Source organism: Humulus lupulus, chromosome 9, assembly GCF_963169125.1.
Source record: "Humulus lupulus chromosome 9, drHumLupu1.1, whole genome shotgun sequence".
NCBI lineage: Eukaryota > Viridiplantae > Streptophyta > Magnoliopsida > Rosales > Cannabaceae > Humulus > Humulus lupulus.
In genome coordinates, this window is record NC_084801.1 from 140,608,806 (window position 1) to 140,614,805 (window position 6,000).

The following is a 6,000-nucleotide window of genomic DNA, read 5'->3' on the forward strand; positions in this document are numbered from 1 at the left end:
GAAGAATGATTGATGAGTGAGTCACTAATGTAAACCAAATGAGTGACCATGGAGTCAGTAGTGTGGGTTCCGTACCCTTATCCATGTGACGATGCAGTCACCTGGGCCTTCTGGTCCTAGCTCTGAGTGACTAGTCATGGAACTAGGCAAGCGCTTTTAGTTTTCATCGAAATTGGGGTCGGTCCGGCATTAATGCTCATAATTAGTCATTCAATGCTGATGTAGAATAGATCTAATCTTTTAGGCTCTTCATTCATGACGCTTATGCTGCTCCTGACTCATAGGTCAATAACATACGACCAGTGCTCAGTACTACTGTCGAACTTGACTAGTAAGTCACAACTTCACAGTCAGTTCTGTCACCATTGTCGATTCTGACTAATAAGTCAGTGCCATTCACAAGTAAGCAAGATTCGCTAAGAATTTGATATGCAATCAATGTCCACATTTAAACACTCAACATGCCTCATGAATAACCGTGCATGCCACATATGGGGTGCAATTTTCTTACCTCTGGTTCGAGCAAGAATTAGTAAAAGAATGACCATTGAGAACGATTGCCTTTTAGTTCCTTGACGGTCACCTGGTCATAACCAATTATGGGATTCCATCAATAAAATGAATCACAAAAGGGTTCCCGAACTAAAACCTATCCTCCGGGACATCGAATCCTACTAAACCGGGTAGTAGGAATGATCTCGAAGCCTAAGGTTTGAATCTCATCGCCAAAAACATCATTCTGGCCAAAAATTCCACTAAGGGCCGCAGCCCTACACCACCATGCCGCATAACACCTCTTCAAACAGAAAGCGGCCGCACTCCAATCCCCCAACATGCACCGCGACCTTCCTTCACCATGCCGCGACCCAACGGCCCCTTCAACTCCACCCGTCCTCTTCAACAAGCTTGGGCCGCGGCGCTCTAGAATAGAGCCGCGACCCCACCTGAAACTTAGCCAAAAACCCCTGCTTTTCCCCTTCAAACTCATTTCAAAACCCATTAAAACATTCCCAATATCACAAAGCAAAGCTACCAACTATTACCACAACTTATGCACCATATAACCAACAAAACCTAAGCCTTAAACCAATCAAAACCTCATCAAATTCCCATTTCTATGATCAAAACTCCAATCTCAAAACTAACACAAAAACCAAGCAAGGAATCATAAACTTGAACTAAAACCTTACCTTAAGCTTAAATCGAATCCTCTTCAATGGCTGAACACTAGCCTAAAATCTCAAGCATCAATCTCCAAGTTTGAATCCCCAAACTTACTTCAAGATTTCAAAGGAAAAGAGAAGGGAAATGATGATCGTTAGGGAGGTAGGAAAGAGCTCTGCTTTGGTTCTGTTTTCTACAGCCATCTATTTAATATAACCTAGGTCAAATGACCAAAATACCCCCATGCCTAACTCACCTTTTAACAGCCCCAAGGGAAAAACTGTCATTTCCCACCTATCTCGTTAATTATAATTAACTCTCTCCAATTCCCGTTATTCTCAAATACTAATAAAATCATATTCCATTACCCTTTAATTCCCGGCAACGTTCTAATCACCGAATTACTCCGAGACTCACCCCGAGCCCCGAATTCAACCCAGTTATGACCAAACCGATAACTTGTATTTGAAGATCGTCTCATGCCGAATGGCTTGAAAAAATCCACATTATAACGTGGCCTCATAAATTCACCAACATGCATACAATTATACAATTACGCCCTCAACGCGCCAAATTACCAAAATGCCCCTTTAATGAAATGTGGACCCACATGTATGAATTTAACATCATATTATAATATAATTCACATAAACATGCACATAATCATTTAATGGCATAATAAATCAATTATGGCCCTCCCAGCCTACTTCTAACCACTAAACCTCATTAGGGATTTTGGGGCATTACAGTTGGGCTTTGGGACCAACACTGGGTCGGCAATCCAATCCGGATAAAAGGCATCTCGTATGGACCAATTTTCTTTTAACCTATCGACTTCTTCTTTGAGGGCTTTCTTTCTGTCATCATTCAGGAGCCTTCATTTTCGCTGCTTCGGGGGGAAGCTTTTGTCAATGTTTAATGCATGGCTTATGACATTTGGACTGATTCCTACCATGTCTGAGTGCGACCATGCTAACACGTTCTGGTTTTCTTTCAAGAAGCAAATTAATTGCTATTTTTCCTTTTCGGAAATATTCTTCCCCACTTTTACCATCTTCGTGGCATCCATTCCTTCAAGCGTCACTTCCTCGAGCTCTTCCAGAGGTTCGAGATCGACCCTTTCTTCAACTCTGGGGTCGATTTCCTCATCTATCTTGAAGATGGGTCCATCCGTCTCCTGAACAACTACCAGTGCCTACGCACTTGTTTGATTTTTTCATCTCAAGGAAATTCTATAGCACTCCCTTCCCGCGAGCTAGTCTCCCTTCAACGTCCTAATGCCACTAGAAGTCGGGAACTTGATGGCCAGGTGCCTGACAGATGATACTGCCCCCAGCCCTATCAGGGTGGGTCTCCCGAACAGTATGTTGTAGGCCGACAGGGTGTCCACCACTACGAACTCCATCATCTTGGTTACTGAAACTGGATAGTCTCCCAAGGTCATGGGGAGTTCAATGGATCTCGTATAGGCAATCCCTTCTCCTGAAAAACCGTTCAATGTTGTTGCACATGCTTTCAAATCGCGAAGCATGAGTACCATCTTTTCTAGAGTTGCTTTGTAAAGGATATTCACCGAGCTCCCATTATCAATCAGGATTCAGCGTGCCCTCCTGTTCGCGAGCTAGAGAGCAATGACCAGAGGATCGTTGTGAGGAAATTGAACGTGTGACGCGTCCTCTTCAGTAAATGTAATGGGCTGAGTCTCAACCCTCTGCTGCTTTGGAGCTCGTGGTTCGGGTTCGTAGGAAGAATCGTCTTCGGTCTTGAGCTCATTTAAATATCTCTTTTGGGTGCTCCTGCCCGAACCTGCAATATACGGTCCCCCCGAGATGGTTACTACATCCTCTCCATCAATCGGAGAAGGTCGCTTATCCTCCCAAACTCGAAAGTTATTATTTTGGGTAAGTTGTGCAGTTGCTGCCCTCTGACTTGTTGAGGCTTGATTAGAATTTCATTTTCTAACATACTGCTGGAGATATCCTCTCGAGATCAAGCCTTCGATCTCGTCCTTCAGTTGGCGACACTCATTGATTGTATGTTCGATGTCTTTGTGGAATCTACAGTATTTGTTTGAGTCCCTTTTTGCCTTCTGATTTCGCATGGGATCAGGTCGTTTGAACGGGACCTAATTTTCATTGGTCAAAAATCTTTTTTTTTTTTCTGAGCCTCGTTGAGCTCGGTATATATTGTGTAAACGGAGAAATATTTATCTCCTTTCTTCTTTTTCCCTCCATCAGCCTCGGGGTTATTCCCTTTGTTCTTCTTCCTTTTAGAAGGGTTATCCTTAGAGGGTTTTGAAGTTGATGGGGCCGCCGAGGTCGAGGCAGAGTTAACGTTTGTCGTTGTAGTTATGGGCTGAGAGATCAGGTTCAGTGCTAACCTTGCCTCTTCTACATTGACAAACCTGTGGGCCCTTCGATTGAACTCGGTTAGTGACCTAATGGGTTTTCTTTGTAAATCTTCCCAAAGGGGACTCCCTGGTAAAACACCAGCTCTTACGACCATCAGGTGGCCACTATCATCGACATTTCGGGCTCGAGCCACTTCTATGTTAAACCTTGTAAGGTAACTCTTTAGTGACTCTCCTTGTTGCTGTCGGACATTGGTTAAGGTCGAAGCTTCAGGCCTGATGCCAACCATAGCCTTAAATTTCTTTCTAAATTCTCTTGTTAATTGATCCCAGGACGATATCGAATGTCTTCGAAACTTTTCAAACCAATTTTTTGCTGGTATCGTAAGAGTAGTTGGAAACAGCATACATCTGAGCTCGTAGCCAACATTGCTGGCTCGCATGATGGTATTAAAGGTGCTCAGATGACTGTATGAGTCTGAGTTTCCATCGAATGGTGCTACGTGAGGTATTCTGAATCCTTGTGGAAATGGAGTGTTAGAAATATGCGGGGCAAAAGGCTCGAGCTCCTCATCGGACTCTTTAGCCTTCTCCCTGTTCCACTCATCTTGCAGGAGCTTGAATGCTCTTTCCAATTGATAAATCCTTTCTTGGACCAAATCCACCGGGGGTCGAGCCTAATCTTGAGGGGGCTGGTTATTGTTAATAAAAACTCCAGCTCATTGTCTTGGCATAGGGTTGTGTGCCGACTGCTTACGACCATTCATATCGTATCGCGGATCAGGGTTCTGGGGATTATCTCATCCCCGGTTATGGTTCAGGTGATCCCGCAGATCAGGATGATTCCCCCGATCCCCTGTATGCCTAGGTTCAGTATTATAAATGCTTACGGACCGAGTGTAGTCCGAGCTCCTGCTTGTGTAGCTTGCAGCCCTTTCTAGCTGTGAGGCTCGATAATTATGGAGTGGCTCCCCTGTCGGTCTCCTTATCCCAATGGATTGTGATCTTGAAATTTGGCTTCTCGAAGGTTGAGGAGCTCTGTGCTCTCGGGTAGCCTCCCTTTCATTTCCTCGTCCAAGTCTAGCCTATCGGTTTTCATCCTGACTGCCACTGCAAGACGTTCTCCGTGGTCCAGGTCGGGGGACCTCTCGGGCTGGTGAGGGGTGCCTTATTGGTGATGGTGGATGCCTTATGGGCGATGGCGAACGTCTCCCATTGTTGGGCCTGGATGGCCCATAGTTTTCTCGGGCAGGTTCTGGGTTGTTTCTTGCAGCTTCTGGATTCGGGCTCCGAGCCACTGGAGGGGCTCGATTATTACCAGTTTCTGCAGTCGGGTTGTCAGTGGCCTCAGCTCAGGTACTTCTTCGGGGCCTCGGCTGCGATGCTTGTTTCGCCCTCCCGGCAGCCGTGCTCCCACGAGGACGTCCTCTAGGCCTCCGGGGAGGTGCCTGGACTTCAGCAGCCTGCCTAGCTAATTCCTCATTGCGCTTTGTCGCCTATATCAACTATTTTTGTAGTTGGCGATTTTCGAGTTCCACGATAGGGACATACCTTTCAGGATTGTAGTACAGATCCTCATCAGGCCTGGGAGCTGCCGGCCCCTGAGAATCGGATGAATCACTTCTCTCTTCAGAGCCTAGGTTAGCCATGGGCTGCTTTCTAGGTCGTCGCGGATAGTCTTCGGTACGAGGAGTTTGCTCCACTTGTATCTGGGGCAATGGTCGCCCACCAGTGCAGGGATTGTTTGCGGCGACCATTGATGATTCAGGAGGTTTTCTGATTAAACCAGCTAACATCTTGTTTAATGGCTCTCAATGAAAGCACCAAACTGTTGACGCCGTTTTTCGTCAACTTAGAAATGAAGAGCTCTAAACACAAAACCAGAAGAACAAATGACAGAAAACATGATTTTTTATGTGATTCAGCAGTTAAAATTTGCCTAGTCCACGAGTCGATGTTATTCAACTATGTAATTCTCTCAAAGCTTTCAGAAAGCAATTCAACAGAGTATTCCCAGTACCAATTTCATGTCCTTACAAATGAATTTTTCCAATCTATTTATAGACTGGTTTACAAAATATCTCCCCTCACATTTCGGGGAGTTATGATTAAAATCTAAAAAAAATACAATTAAATGCATATAAATATATAATACGTGTATAAATCCCTTAATATTCATGATTTATTAACAGATTACAATCAATTCCATAGATATAAGGATTCTTAAACAGTAAATGCATCCACATTTGACTATCGATCTCGAACATTCGACTTACATATCTTCGACATCAGCAAATCATCACGAGCTTGATAGCTCAGCTTCCCTCGATCTTATTAAATAACTTTATCGAGGTCGCCTCCTTCGAGCTTGCAATGCCCCAGGCTCGATCCTTCTTAACTGATGCTAATACAAAGAGACTAGGAAAGTTAAAAAAGTGTCGAACCCTTGTCATTGTAGCTTCGAGCTTGTCTTGTAACCTCGAAAT

At 44.5% G+C, this 6,000-nt stretch overlaps 1 pseudogene across 1 annotated transcript in view; it reads right to left on the reverse strand.

Annotated features, from left to right (window-relative positions):
* LOC133800104 (small ribosomal subunit protein uS3c-like) overlaps nt 1–5,310 on the reverse strand; it is a 67,284-nt pseudogene extending 61,974 nt beyond the window's left edge. Inside the window, exon 1 of the transcript XR_009876440.1 lies at nt 5,066–5,310. The product of XR_009876440.1 is annotated as a small ribosomal subunit protein uS3c-like (transcript). The remainder of the gene's footprint in view (nt 1–5,065) is intronic.
* Between the last annotated feature and the right edge of the window lie 690 nt (nt 5,311–6,000).